Source organism: Linepithema humile, chromosome 6 (genome assembly GCF_040581485.1).
Source record: "Linepithema humile isolate Giens D197 chromosome 6, Lhum_UNIL_v1.0, whole genome shotgun sequence".
In the NCBI taxonomy this organism is placed as follows: Eukaryota; Metazoa; Arthropoda; class Insecta; order Hymenoptera; family Formicidae; genus Linepithema; species Linepithema humile.
This window is the reverse complement of record NC_090133.1, coordinates 11,514,530-11,530,055: the sequence shown is the minus strand read 5'-3', so window position 1 is coordinate 11,530,055 and position 15,526 is coordinate 11,514,530. Positions and strand designations below refer to the sequence as shown.

The 15,526-nt window shown below is 39.0% G+C and overlaps 1 protein-coding gene across 1 annotated transcript in view; it reads right to left on the bottom strand.

The window, feature by feature from the left end:
* LOC105678086 (odorant receptor 4-like) overlaps positions 1 to 15,526 on the bottom strand; it is a 102,752-nt gene that overhangs the window by 4,145 nt on the left and 83,081 nt on the right. The gene's annotated exons all lie outside the window — the stretch shown is intronic.

Genomic DNA, 15,526 nt, shown 5'->3' with positions numbered 1-15,526 from the left:
TTCGGTCGGGTGTTCCCGGCGTTCGATTTCCGACTTTCCGTCGTTCTAGGAGCAGGGCGTTCCCTGCTTCGGTCGGGTGTTCCCGGCGTTCGACTTTCGACTTTCCGTCGTTCTAAAAGCAGGGCATTCCCTGCTTCGGTCGGGTGTTTCCGGCGTTCGACTTCCGACTTTCTGTCGTTCTAGGAGCAGGGCGTTCTCTACTTCGGTCGGGTGTTCCCGGCGTTCGACTTCCTATATCCCTCGCACAAGAGAAGATTCTCTCTGTCTTCGGACACAGCGCACCGACAACCGTCGACGACTCAGCAGGGCTCGGATACACGCGGTATCGCTTATTTTTTAATATTTTGACTCCGTACTGTACGAACCGACCGATTTAGAATTAAATAATTTAAGTTGTTTATTATTCGGCCAAAGGCGCACCACGTTTAACGATTTACGCAGTTTATTTATTATCCGATTAATTCCGATAGTTGTTCATTCGTTCACATTTAGAATTATACCCGTTTATACCGTTGAAACATTAGATAGTTTAACCGATAAGGAATTACTTGTGTGCTCATTGTTAAATGTTTTCTTTTATCACGCTCTCTTGAATAAATATTTATTTTGTTTCTTTAATTTGTTCTTGTTAATTTGGAGTCTCCCAAAAAAGCACACGAACGAATTCTGGCGAACCGGCGAGTTATTCCGCGTCGTAAGAATCCGCTTTGCTACCTGCGCACCGTCGAAACTCCGCATCGTAAGAATCCGTTTTGCTACCTACGCACCGTCGAAATTCCGCATCGCTACGCACCGCCCGTGAGGTGAGGCCCGACTAAAAATACGCACCGTTACAACATTATACTTAATTTTTTATGTGTGTTTGTCGACATTAGCTGAAACGACATATTCTACTAGAAAATTGATAACATTCTCCTAATATACACTGTGCGACAAAAAATAGAGAACATTTTTCAGACGCTCAAAATTAAGCAATTTTGAAATCGCTGAGCGAAAAATTATCGCAGATAAAAAACAAAAAAATGTTTTAAGTTAAGTTTGAAGTTTGTACTTTTACGCGTTTTCGGCTACTTTTTGAAAATTTTTTATATTTATTCTTCTAAAATCAAAAAAAGAACACATTATTTTATTTCTTAAAAATTACATATTTTCAACACTGCAGCTTGATAACAACATTTTTTTCGAAAAATTTATGACAAATGGCAAATACTATGACTACCTGTGTTACGTCCTGATAGAAACATTTCACACTCGGCGATCAGTGTGAATGAGCCTGACCGCGCGAGCCGAACAGTAAAGAAGAGAAAGCGTGATGAGTCAGCGTCCAGGAGGGTCGTTTTACTATTATCAGCAATTCAACCGCTCACAGATTTTTATACGTGAAGGAATTAAATCCTTTTACCAAGGACGGCACCCTTATATCAAATTTGAAGAGCGGGCAATAAGCAGAGGTCTTAGAAAAAAAAATAAAAGAAAATAAATAAGTTTAAGTTGAAACTGATTTAATAAGATCATTGATGGTGTGATATTTACATAGAACAAAAGTTACAATAATTTTATAGTTGTATAAAAATAATTAAAGGACCTATTGCAAAGAGATTATCCATGAAAATTTTATGTTTTATGGTTGGTGATCTCTCGTTTTTTGTTTGGGTTCATTCAATAGAGCTTCAAAAGTTCTACCTATCTATTTAACTCACTCCTTCACTCCCTCCCTCCCTCCCCCAGAGTCTTCGAACGCGAAATCCAAATTCTTACGACATCAAAATGTCTGATTCGGACAGCGACGGACTCGGCAAGCTCAATCTAACGGTAGAGGGGCAGGGCGAAGAGCTGGATACACGAAACAGCGAGTCAAGATTGAAACGAACACGACGGAGAATACTAAAAAACACTAAAAAAATAACACACTGGCGTTTGTAAAATAAAAATAAACAGGTAAAAATAATAACAGGTTTATTAGAAGTGCTCGATGATGACAAGAAAAATAATAAAATAAAGGATAGCAGAGTGAATAGAAATATTTGGTAATAATAACAAAAGAAATAAACTGAAGATCCCGTGTACAGTTAACCGAGCGTCGAGAAAATTTACAAGGTGTTAGGTGGCTCGAAAAGATCAATTGAATGAAACAAAATTAAGGAGCCGACGCCTCACGGCGGATCTCGAGTGAAAATAATCTAAGAGATTTTACAAGAAACGTAGCTGTTCAAAATACAGAAGAAATAAAGAAAATTAGTCCATATTCGGCACGCAAAACTTATAATTTAACGAAGCTACCGAGCACGAAAACGCAACAGGTAAATGCGGCTTCAATTAATAACTAACGACAACAGACTCTAAGAAATAACGAATAAAGTTCCGAAAAGCCCACACCTCCGATTTGCTCCAAATTACGCTTTTTATTGTATTTTTGCGCGCTGATTCCGAATATGACCATGCCGATTGGCGACAAGGTCGTTTTCAAAGTCAAAACTACTTGAAAGAACTAAAAAATTATCACTTTTTTTAACATTATCTTGATAAATATTGATGTAACAAAGAAATGTTTCAAATAAAAGTTGTAGTGCTTGAAAAAATACATTATTTATGTCCTATGCATTTTTTCACAGAACCAATATTTTTCGATAAAAATGAGATAATGCGTTGTAAAGTGTATGCGTGGATTCAGTGGGTTTCGTCCTCCCTACGGGGGGGGGGGGGGGTTCCACTACTGACAATGAGACACTATAACACCAGTGATGCAAGATTGAGCATCCTGCATCATGCACGACATGAGGGAAAGAGGGCGAGCGCACACGGACGCATGACGTCAGCAATGCTCGCTTGTGTGGTGCCGCCATGGTGGGGGCTCTTTCCCTCATGTCGTGCATGATGCAGGATGCTCAATCTTGCATCACTGCTATACACATAGGTTTGGGTTGGAACCTTGCTTTGCGTGGAAAGTTGCAAACCCATGTGGAACTTTGCTTTGCGAGGAAAGTGTATGCGTGGAGGCATTGTGTTCCGCCACCCTGTGGGGGGCTCCACCATCAAAAAAACTATACACATAGGTTTGGGTTGGAACCTCGCTTTGTGTGGAAAGTTGCAAACCTATGTGGAACCTCGTTTCGCACTGTACAGTATATGCGTAGATGCCCCTCTGGAGGGGGAGAAAGAGGGGCGGAACCCACTGCATAGTGCAAGGGGAGTGTCTTTCCTATTATCTCATTTTTTTCAAAAAATATTGGTTTTATGCAAAATATGCATAAGACATAAATGATGTATTTTTTTAAGAGCTACAACTTTTATTCGAAACATTTTTTTGTTATATCAATATTTATCAAAATAATGTTAAAAAAAGCAATAATTTTTTAGTTTTTTTTTAGTTTTAACTTTGAAAATGACCTTGTTGCTAATCGGCATGATCATATTCGTAATCAGCGTGCAAAAATACAATAGAAACGTAGTTTGAAGCAAATCGGAAATGTGGGCTTTTTGGAACTTCATCCGAAATAATTATTGATAACGGACGCGATATATTAACGCGAATTCTAACGCGAGCAAGATGGACAGCACAACACTTAATTACACGCATTCAATTCGGCATCGCGCATAGTACAGTACGCGTTACAGTAAATTTATCATCGCGAGACCATTCTTACGCGCTATCTCTCTCACATACACACTACACGCACGGTTGGCACAAACAGCTGATCGCGTTCACAGCGGCGATCTCCCCGGCACTATTTGTACGCGAAATACACCCGTCTAACCTACGAACTCTGGATCATGAATACACGTGCATGCCTGATTTCGATCGCTTGATTTTATTCTCACTAAATACGACAATGTCACTAAAGGATTTGACCGACGGCGTTAACCTATTCGCCGCGACCTATAGCCAGAAGGGCTCATCAAACGCTAATCACTAATTACCGAGCGAACGACCTCGCGACGGCACGAGATTCTCGTGAATTTCGTGGTTTGTACTAGAATATAGCGGCAACCTCACCGATAGTCAGCTCTTGCCACAATTCCGTTCTCTTCCTCTTTCTCTCTGACATAGCGCGGCAGGCAGGAGGCAGCTGACCTACACGCGACGGCGGCCGGAACGCAATAGGACGAGCGACGAGCCCTGGATTCAGTGTTGTCATTGTAGCCAGATTCTGTCTGGGTTTTCGCGCATGCACGACGCGGCGAACGCAGTAAAGTGTTTCAGTCCAGTAAAAAGGCATACCATATAACACCCGTTTATTTTAAAAAATTATAATTTTCTGAAAAATCAATCAAAAAATAAAGTATATTTACATATATTTATATTTACACATACATATAGGTACATATAAATATAAATATATGTAAATAAACAATAGTTGTTTAAAAGCTCACTAAAATTAATAAAGTCAAGGTATGAGTAGGGGATCAAGAGCCGTAGCTGGATGTGGTTGCTGTGAAATTTTTCTTTATTCTTCTTATTTAAAAAGATGAATGAGTAGTAAACGTTTCGGCCATCTATCGGACCATCTTCAGTACAATCTTAAACCGGCGAAACATGAGAGTCACTTAAATTAAATCACTGAAAGTCGTCCTCCGCCACCACATTCTTGCATACGAGACTGTGACAAATCATCTTTATCATTCGACGTATGAATAAATTTGAAACCAACAATTAACTTATAATTACCGGTAAATGTGAGGCAACATGTGTGAATTTTGACAACTAGTCTGTTAGGAGGATCGTGAGCTACTGTGAATAAGCAGTGAATTTTGAAAGCGGGAACGGACTGGGCGAAAAAAGGGAGAGAAGGAAAAAAGGGGGGAGGAAACGGAAATTGTAGGAAGAAAAAGAAACAAGGAGAGAGGAGGAAGAGGAGCAATGAAGGAGGAACATAGATCTATAAAGCTTAGCTTTAGAATGGAGGAAGCAGATTAAGAATAGGAGTGTAGGTGTCGGGGAGGAAATCGATGTTACTCTGTTTGTTTAAACCATGCCACTGTCTTTTCATGTGTAGCATTTCAGACGTTAGCCTTTTTTAGTAAGATTTTTCATTATCTATGATCTCAACACTATTCCAAGCCATATCATGGTTGTTCTCGATTCGGTGACAGGAGATCACCGAAGGAGAAAAACCAATCAAATTTTTCTGTACATATAAAAACCGTTTAGATTCTTCGACCCACACCAACTCTTGTAACAACAATTCTGATCGCATTGTTGATAGGGCATACTCCTTCGAGCGTCCTAGCTGCTTAACTGACAATCTAGCTCATGTTTTTATTTCCCCTGAGACATTTTATAACGAAACATCTATTCAAGATTTACAAGAAAAATAGTTTATTGATCCCACGGGTACATCCATTCTTTAAAAAGTTACGTTACTTTTGTAGCTGGGCGAACGATTCAGTGTCCCCTACGTAAAAAAAGATAAAGATAAAATATTAACGGAATTTATCAAACACAAAAAATATTGGCAAATTACAAGAAGATATTAAAATAGACATCAGGAACAAAACTACCTCGATATTAAACACATTTTTAAAAAAACTCGATCGTGTCTAATGACGTAGAAAAATTCTTCATGAAATGGGTAGATTGCATTAAGAATTTCATTAAAGATAACCTAGAGATACTATTTACTAAAGCCGATAAGGGCAATATCACTGTAGCGCTAATAAAAACTGAATACGTGAATAAAATAAATTTGCTTCTTTCTGATAAAAATACATACGACACTGTCGACAAGGATCCTACCAAGAAAATCATCAATGATTTACGCACCCATCTTAATAGATGGAAAAATAAAAGTTTTTTTAATAAGGAGACATACTACAGTCTGCTATCTAGTAACGGCATCCTTCCACGAGCATATGGTCTCCCCAAAATTTACAAATCAGGTTGTCCACTCAGGATTATTGTCTTCTGCTCCAATAGTTCGTTATACAAATTAGCCACATACATGCACAACATCATTCATAATAGCATTCCTGATCCTCTGAGCTACACAAAAAACAGTTTCCAACTGGTGTACAGATTGAATTGCATGAGTTTAGAGCAAGACATTGACCTTGTTTTTCTCGATGTAATTTCTCTTTTCACCAATATTCCCCTCTGATTTGACTATTTCCAGCATAGTAAAAAGGTGGAATTTTATTTCCAAGAACATTTCTCTATCTCTATGGATGAGTTCGTCTGGGCCATTCAGTTCATTTTGGGCTCCACGTATTTTAAATTCAACAACAACATTTATAAACAGTCCTTTGGCAGCCCTATGGAATCTCCTATATCTACGATCATAGCTGACATTACACTCAGGGATATCGAAGAAAAAGCCCTTAACAGCTTAACTGTTAAACCTCTCTTTTTTTTTTTTAGATACGTGGATGACATTATTCTATCTATCCCTAGAATTACACAGAGTAATTTATAGCGAGTTTGAATGGCATATATGAGCGGATACAATTCATCATGGAGATAGGAGACAATGGTGTTTTCAGTTTTTTGGACGTCAAACTAATTGTCGACAACGGCACCATCATTACAGACTGGTACCATAATCGTTTTCCAAGAGATACCTCAACTTCCATTTACAACATCCGAATTCCCATAAGAGAAATGTCTTATTTGACCTAGTTGACAGAGCCCTCCTTCTCTCTCATCCTCGGTTCCACCAAGACAACTTCACAATAATTGTTAAGATTTTACAGATGAACGGTTATCCTCTTCCCTTCATTTTCCAAAACGTTAAAGAAAGACTAAAATTCCATTTCCATACCAAAAACAACAAGAACAATAGCAAATATAGCAATAACAGGCATTCAAACGAAAGGTATTTCACACTACCTTTCATAAATAACATTTCTGAAAAGTTCAGTTTTGTTAACAAAAAATACCAAATGACGTTAGTCTTCTCTCGCATTAATGATCTTAAACCTTTTATCAAAACACACAAAGATAAGCTCAATAAATTCACTAACAATGACGTAGTTTACAAAATTCCTTGCAAAAACTGTGACGCCACGTACATCGGACAGACCAAGAGACAGTTATCCACCAGGATACAGAAACATAAAAAGGACATCAATAAAAGTTCCTCTCCTTTGTTGATCTCTTGCCACCGAATCGAGAACAACCATAATATGACCTGGGATAGTGTGGAGATCATAGATAATGAAAAATCTTACTAAAAAAGGCTAACGTCTGAAATGCTACACATGAAAAGACAACGGCATGATTTAAACAAACAGAGTGACACCGATCTCCTCCCCGACACCTACATTCCTATTCTTAATTTACTTCCTCCATTCTAAAACTAAGCTTTATAAAAGCGGTAAATGTCGGTAAAATTCATCAAATTTCAACTGACGATAACTTCGTAAGTAATAAAGATAGAAAGTTCTATAAAATATGAAAATAAAGCTTAGAATCTCTACTTTAAGAATCGATTTATTTCAATGTTGCAAGATAAATTTATTGAAAATGGCGGATGACAAAGCGAGAGCATGCAAAATTGAAAAATAATGGTTTGAGTTTGCGACGGTGCACGGTATAAACAAAAAATTGTAACTTATTGGGATCAAAAACGTATGAAAGTACAGAATCTCCTCTTTAAAATGCTTTTTTATGCATCTCGATACGATGATTTTTCGCCGAGAGATTCGCATTTGAAAAAAAGGCAGGTTCTTACTTCAAATGCGAATCTCTCAGCGAAAAATCATCGTATCGAGATGCATAAAAAAGCATTTTAAAGAGAAGACTCTGTACTTTCATACACTTTTGATCCCAATAAGCTACAATTTTTTTGTTTACGTCGTGCACCGTCGCAAACTCGAACCATTATTTTTCAATTTTGCATGCTTTCGCTTTGTCATCTGCCATTTTGGAGAAAATTGTCGCACATTATTGCGTTATGAATTTTCGAACACTAGACATCCAAACTTTTAAAATGGTTTTTAAAAAATCCTGCTAGCTGTATTACGTGCCGAGATATTCAATTTTGAACCAGACCGAATTGCAAGAATAAGAATTCCGTGGTCATAAGCTCCGCGGTATTTTAAAACTCCAAACTCTTCTTACGGTTGTAAGTGTCAATTCTGCTCTTAGCGTTATCCAGGATCAACGGCGTGGACGTGGCAGAAATCTGATCCCGTGTGTGTGTGTGCGTGCACCACTGGGATAAGGACCTCATGGCTCGTCAGGTCCACGATATTTAACGACTCCAAACCCTCCCGGTGGTGCGTGTCAGTGTTCCGATTAGGGACCGGTTGCTTAGCGTATATGTGGCTTTGCGCTTGCGCGGCGATGGAAATGCAGTGCCGACACACGTCGTGTGCAGAACTTTACGCGGGACTTTTGACAGGATGAGGTTAGGAAAATAGAAATAAGGTAAGGCTTTTTTATTTATTATAATTAAAATTTATAAAATAATTAAATTATATATATATATAATGTATTTTTGTACATATATAATGTATATATATTTTATTTTTTAATACATTAAAAAAATTTTTATTATTTTAATGAAGCTGGGTAACGGTCTCTTTTTATATGTACGAGACACTTCATTGACACCGTATGGCTGCACATGCGCAAACAAACCGGTCCCTAATCGGAACACTGGTGCGTGTACAATTGCGTGTGCGTATATTAATAATGGGTATGACCTCCTCGTGCGCGTATTATCTCATTCATGCGACGAGGCATACTCCTTATTAATGTTCTAATTTCAGACTGCGTAATGTTATTCCACTCCATTTCTAGAACTCTTTGAAGTTCTGGCAATGACTGAGGAGCAGGTACATGATCTCGTACTTTCCTGCCAAGATTGTCCCATAGGTGTTCAATGGGATTTAAATCTGGACTCATTGCTGGCCATTCGAGTCGATTTATGCCAACTTCACCGCAGAAATCAAGCACTCTTCTCGCAATGTGCGATCGAGCATAAACAAAAAGTCAGGGCGGAGAAATCACAAAAGATCTGCAAACATCTCCTTCAAATGTGAAACAATTTTTTTTTGCTCTGACAACCGTTGCTCCGATTTCTCTTTAGCCTTGATCTTTTCCTTTCGAGACGCATTACTTATTCGTACGACTTCGTCAAAGTAAACAATAATTAATCTTTTCGCATTGAAATTATTTGTCAATTATGGCGACAATAAGTCTTGAAAAAGCTGCTCAAGTTGTAGCGTTAATTGAAGATGGGAGAAGTCGAAGATATGTTGCTGAGGCACTTGAATTATTAAGTGTCAACCGTGCAACGTGCTTATGCTAAGTATTTAGAGACTAATTCTGTCCAAAGAAGACCTGGTTCGGGACGTCCTCGTTATACGAATGAAAACGATTTATTGTTTTAAATTCATTAAGAGACAAACATCGAACGGCTGTTCAAATTCGAAACAATATAAGAGATGTCCGCAAATGTAATGTATCCGTTGACACTATTCGAAACAGATTAGCGGAACACGGGTCTTTTTCCGCAGGTCAGCAAATGTACCTTCGCTTATGCGTCGTCATCGCGTAACTCGACTCAATTTTGCTGTCAAACATGCAGATTGGACATATGCAGAATGAAGTACCGTTCTTTTTAGCGACGAATCTCGATTTTGTCTGTATTCTTCATATGGACGAGAACGAGTATACCGTCGCGTTGGAGAACGATTTACAGACTGTACTGTAAGTGAGAGGCGTAGCTACAATGGTGGCTCTGTAATGGTTTGGGCAGGAATTTCTGCGAATGCTCACACAGACCTCCACTTTTTTGACGGAAACATGAACGCAGATGTATACGTGGAAGACGTACTCATACCGTACGTTGTTCCGTATGCGCACTTCATCGGAGAGGACTTTTTGTTTATGCAAGACAATGCTCGACCGCACATTGCGAGAAGAGTGCTTGATTTCTGCGGTGAAGTTGGTATAAATCGACTCGAATGGCCAGCAATAAGTCCAGATTTAAATCCCATTAAACACCTATGGGACAATCTTGGCAGGAAAGTATGAGATCATGTACCTGCTCCTCAGTCATTGCCAGAACTTCGAAGAGTTCTTGAAATGGAGTGGAATAACATTACGCAGTCTGAAATTAGAACATTAATAAGAAGTATGCCTCGTCGCATGAATGAGGTAATACGCGCACAAGGAGGTCATACCCATTATTATTAATATACGCGCGCGCACACGCAATTGTACACGCACCACCGGGAGGGTTTGGAGTCGTTAAATATCGTGGACCTGACGAGCCATGAGGTCCTTATCCCAGTGGTGCATGCACACACACACACGGGATCAGATTTCTGCCACATCCACGCCGTTGATCCTGGGTAACGCTAAGAGCAGAATTGACACTTACAACCGTAAGAAGAGTTTGGAGTTGTAAAATACCGCGGAGCTTATGACCACGGAATTCTTATTCTTGCAATTCGGTCTGGTTCAAAATTGAATATCTCGACACGTAATACAGCTAGCAGGATTTTTTAAAAACCATTTTAAAAGTTTGGATGTCTAGTGTTCGAAAATTCATAACGTAATAATGTGCGACAATTTTCTCCAAAATAGCAGATGACAGAGCGAAAGCATGCAAAATTGAAAAATAATGGTTCGAGTTTGCGACGGTGCACGACGTAAACGAAAAAATTGTAGCTTATTGGGATTAAAAGCGTATGAAAGTACAGAATCTCCTCTTTAAAATGCTTTTTTATGCATCTCGATACGATGATTTTTCGCTGAGAGATTAGCATTTGAAGTAAGAACCTGCCTTTTTCTTCAAATGCGAATTTCTCGGCGAAAAATCATCGTATCGAGATGCATAAAAAAGCATTTTAAAGAGGAGATTCTGTACTTTCATACGCTTTTGATCCCAATAAGCTACAATTTTTTGTTTATACCGTGCACCGTCGCAAACTCAAACCATTATTTTTCAATTTTGCATGCTCTCGCTTTGTCATCCGCCATTTTCAATAAATTTATCTTGCAACATTGAAATAAATCGATTCTTAAAGTAGAGATTCTAAGCTTTATTTTCATATTTTATAGAACTTTCTATCTTTATTATTTACGAAGTTGTCGTCAGTTGAAATTTGATGAATTTTTCCCACATATTCAGTGTACCGTTTTTTTTTCGGGTGAGTGTATGTTCCTCCTTCATTGCTCTTCTTCCCCCTCTCTCCTTGTTTCTTTTTTTTCCTACAATTTCCGTTTCCTCCCCCCTTTTTTCCTTCTCTCCCTCTTTTTCGCCCAGTCCGTTCCCGCTTCCAAAATCCACTGTTTATTCACAGTAGCTCACAATCCTCTTGACAGGTTAGTTATCAAAATTCACACATGTTGCCTCACATTTACCGGTAATTATAAGTTAATCGTTGATTTCTAATTTATTCATACGTCGAATGATAAAGGTGACTTGTCACACTCTCGTATGCAAGAATGTGGTGGCGGAAGACGACTTTCAGTGATTTAATTTAAGTGACTCTCAGGTTTCGCCGGTTTAAGATTGTATTGAAGATGGTCCGATAGATGACCGAAACGTTTACTACTCATTCATCTTTTTAAATAAGAAGAATAAAGAAGAATTTCACAGCCAACTACCTCCAGCTACGGCTCTTGATCCTTTTCTTCTTATACCTCGACTTTATACGTAAATATACTTTTTTTTAAATTGATTTTTCAGAAAATAATAATTTTTTAAATTGAACGGGTACCATATAGCATACCTTTTTACTAGAGTGAAACACTTTACTGCGTTCGCCGCGTCACGCATGCGCGAAAACCCGGGCAGAATCTGGCTACACCATAGACTTAGGAAACCATAGACGGAGCGTAAGCTTGCGGGGTAGGTGATAAACGCGGTAAGGGGGAATAACGGGCAAACTCGGATATTTCCGGTACGGTTCGAATATATTCGGCGTTACGAGAAAGATGTATGTATCTCACCCAGTGGTCAGTGGTTTTCAATCTAATTTAATTAAAAAAATTTTTTAACAAATTAATTATTAAATACATATTTTTATATATATAAATAAATACACGACGTGTTTTGTATTTCGTAAAGTAAAATAGGAATAATTTTAAAACTTTAAATTAGAATCAAAACATTAATTACACGATATTACAAACCAAGAAAAAATTGAGAACTTATGATAAATATTCGCATTAATATTATTAAACTATTTATTAAAATAATTTGTATTTTATTTTATGTTATTTAGAACAATATATAGAAAGAGGTACAATATATGTATATGTATGTAATAAAATAAACTAAAAAATGTTAATTATAGTAAACACAAATGTAATGAAAGGAGTAAAGAAAAAAAATATATATATCGTTTTTTTGCAGAAACATTTTATTGACTTTTGAATAATATAAGTTTATTATATTTGTGTCTTTCGCTTAATTGCTTAGTTTTAATATAATGCGATAGTCTTGTCTTACAATATAACATAATAGTACTACGTAACAAATTATTTCTATGGTTGCTGAAAAAATATTGATCATTGATATGTTCTTTTAATTTCGCAAATATATTACTATCTGTGAACTCTTGCATTACTCTACATGTAAATTTATATATATTAAAATGTTTTAAAGTTTTATTTCTGTGTATAAAATTATTTATTGCATTTTCTGTTATTTTACAAATATACGTAAAATCGTGTGATGGATATACTAGTGGCCCTTTATTTTTTATATTTATTAAATTGACATGTATATCTGCAGATTGTCCTATTAAACTGTCCAGACATACAGTGCAGTGTAATGTTTTTGTCAGTTTTTTTAATACAAATCCTGCTATCTAATTAATAACTTCCATTTTATATTCTGTAATAGAACTTGAATATTGTGTTGATAACAAATAATCATGATCATTATTATGTTCAATATGAAAAACATCAAGCCATTGTGTTTGTGAAGCTGATGTGTCTGTCGTTGCATTTATAATATTAATTGGTTGTTCAAATGACACATGTAATATTGCAATATCTTCTAATAGTATACAATTGCCACTATTTTTATCTTGTACTTTCGTGTGTATAATTAGTTTTTTATACGCAGATTTAAATTGTTTAACTGTCGGATTATTATTATATCCATGATGAGATCTTAAATTACTAAAAATTAATTCAAAATGGTCCTGACTCAGTTATGTGACGTGACGCTTTTCGAGCGCCGTCACAAGGGCGATAGCCCGGCCGAGGGAGCAAGGAGCCCTGGTGTTGCTCCTCGCGTGGAGAGAGCAACCCGCGAGACTCCACAATTTTTGCGCGTCGTTTGTATTGTAATTCCTGTTTTTGTACCGTAATACCGTTTTTGAGTTGTAAGGCGAGACCCCGTGCGGGCGGCGTTGCGTGTTTTGTGCCTCAGGGCGAAGACAGCATCGCCAGGGAAGCCGGACACCGGGGGATCATCCGCAGGGGCCACGCGTTAGTGACCCCACGAAAAAGGTCAGGTACCGCGATTCCGTCGCCTCCGCCATCCAAGCCCTATCTAACTCCGCTTTGGTTTCAGCCACAAAGTCAAAAGCAACACAAAGACACGCAGCAGCGGACCTCGCCCGGCTGCAGACGGCTTCGAGGACCCCGAAGATGCTGCACCCGGAGGGACCGGAGTATGGCCCGGCCAGCCTAACCAGTCTCTTCCGGGAACATCGACTTACCGACACGTTATCAGCCGAGAGACTTGAGGAAACCACAGTGAGCGGAAGGGGGCGCCCTGGATGAACTGTGGGCGGTTCTCAGGGGCCCCCCTTTTCGGAAAATCGGCAGGATGCGCAGGAAGGCGACGCGAATCTGGAAGGACCTAGAGGCAGAGCCGAGAAGAGTCACTGTTCGGTGTGACACAAGTGCGCGAGGACGACATCAGGGACTCAGCCCGACGACACCAAAGACGCCGAGGACGTCCAATCGTTGTAAGCCGCCTCTCGGGTAGCCGTAGAGTTCCGTCCGGTGATGGCTGGTAGCGTGAGTTCGTTTAATATGTAGTGTCTCTCACATTAACCGTAGTGTTTGATATCGTGAGCGCTCAATTACGCTCAATTACCGCATGTCCAGCCGGCCCCGGATATCGCGTAACAGTCTCTCTGTCTTGTGGGAATTAAGCGCCGACAGTCTTTTCCCGTTGCCGTTTCGTTACCGTTCGTTTAGTTACCGTACCGTCCTGCCGTTACCGTCTTTTAAAAAGAAAAAGAAACCGATTGCTACCGTTTTCTTGCGATACCGCTCCGTTACCGTTTGCCGCGTTATCACCGTACCGGAAGTACCGTGAATGTCTGCGGGCGGATTTTGATCCGGGGACGTTCTCCGCGAGATTGCGGTTACCGCCAAGTTCGCGTCTCGGCGAGAAACGGGAAAGCCGCGAAAAATAGCCGTTCCGCGACATCTCAGTCCCGGCCGTTGGGCTCCCGTCGCTTAAAGTCTGTTTATTTGGCCTTTACCGGCCGTATCGAATGATCAGAGTATAAGTCCCGTGTTTACCGGATAGAGTCGGATCAGCGGCGAACTATCGTGATCGCATCTCCGTGATTTCGCGTATTTGTCTAACTTTATTCTTGTTATCGAGTAATTGGGCGAATGGCCCTGCTACCGCATTGAACCGTCTCCGCCGTATCGGCTCAGGCCGAACGCTGCACATCTTTACCCTTGTAAGCCAAATTATGGAAATACATTATTGTTAACTATTAAGTATTGAGTTGTCTTTGTGTTCGCCTCTCACTCCAGATATCTACGTTAAGTAAAAGAACTGCGCCCCTCTGCCATACTGAGCGGGGAGCGGCCGAGCAAATTTTGAGAACTATTAAAGTTACCGATACCGCGGTGCGATTATTCGCACCTGGCGCCCATTTCCGGTTACCGTTATCGCGTGAGTTACCTTGCTCCCGAATTGTGTGGAGTACCGCGAGTTACCGAATCGTGCAGTTATTGCCGATTTCGCGAGTTACCTTGCTCCCGACGAGCGTGGAGTACCGCGAGTTACCGAATTAAGCATCTGTTTCTGATACCGTAAGTTACCGAGTCGAGCAGTTATTGCCGATGCCTCGAGTACCGATTTCCATTGGGCGTGCTCCCTCGGATCTGGCGTGATTCCGAGGCTAGTTCACGTCGCAGTTAATACGTAGGAATGTACTTAAGAAGATCGTTATCAGTGCATACGAATTTGTACATATGCAATAAACTTTTAATATTTATTAAAAAACCGAGGAATCCAGTTTTTAATCTTGATTTAAGTACATTTTTACGTTTTTTCACAATTGACAATGATTTGATATAATCTGTACATTCTTAAAGTTTTCGATTAATTTCAACATAATTATCGTTATTTATAGGTTTCTTGAAATCATATTGTCTTAAATTTTTAGAATTAAATACATCGAAGAGATCATTAAATAGAGTTATGAATTTTACAGTTGGCAAACAATCTGCAAACTCTGATATTTGTAATTTATCTTTACATATTATCATAGCAGTAGCCACAGAACAACTCAATAACTGCGTGGCTAATTTTACTTTCATTTTATTGTTATGATATTGTATATGTTTAGTCGTTAATTTATTTGC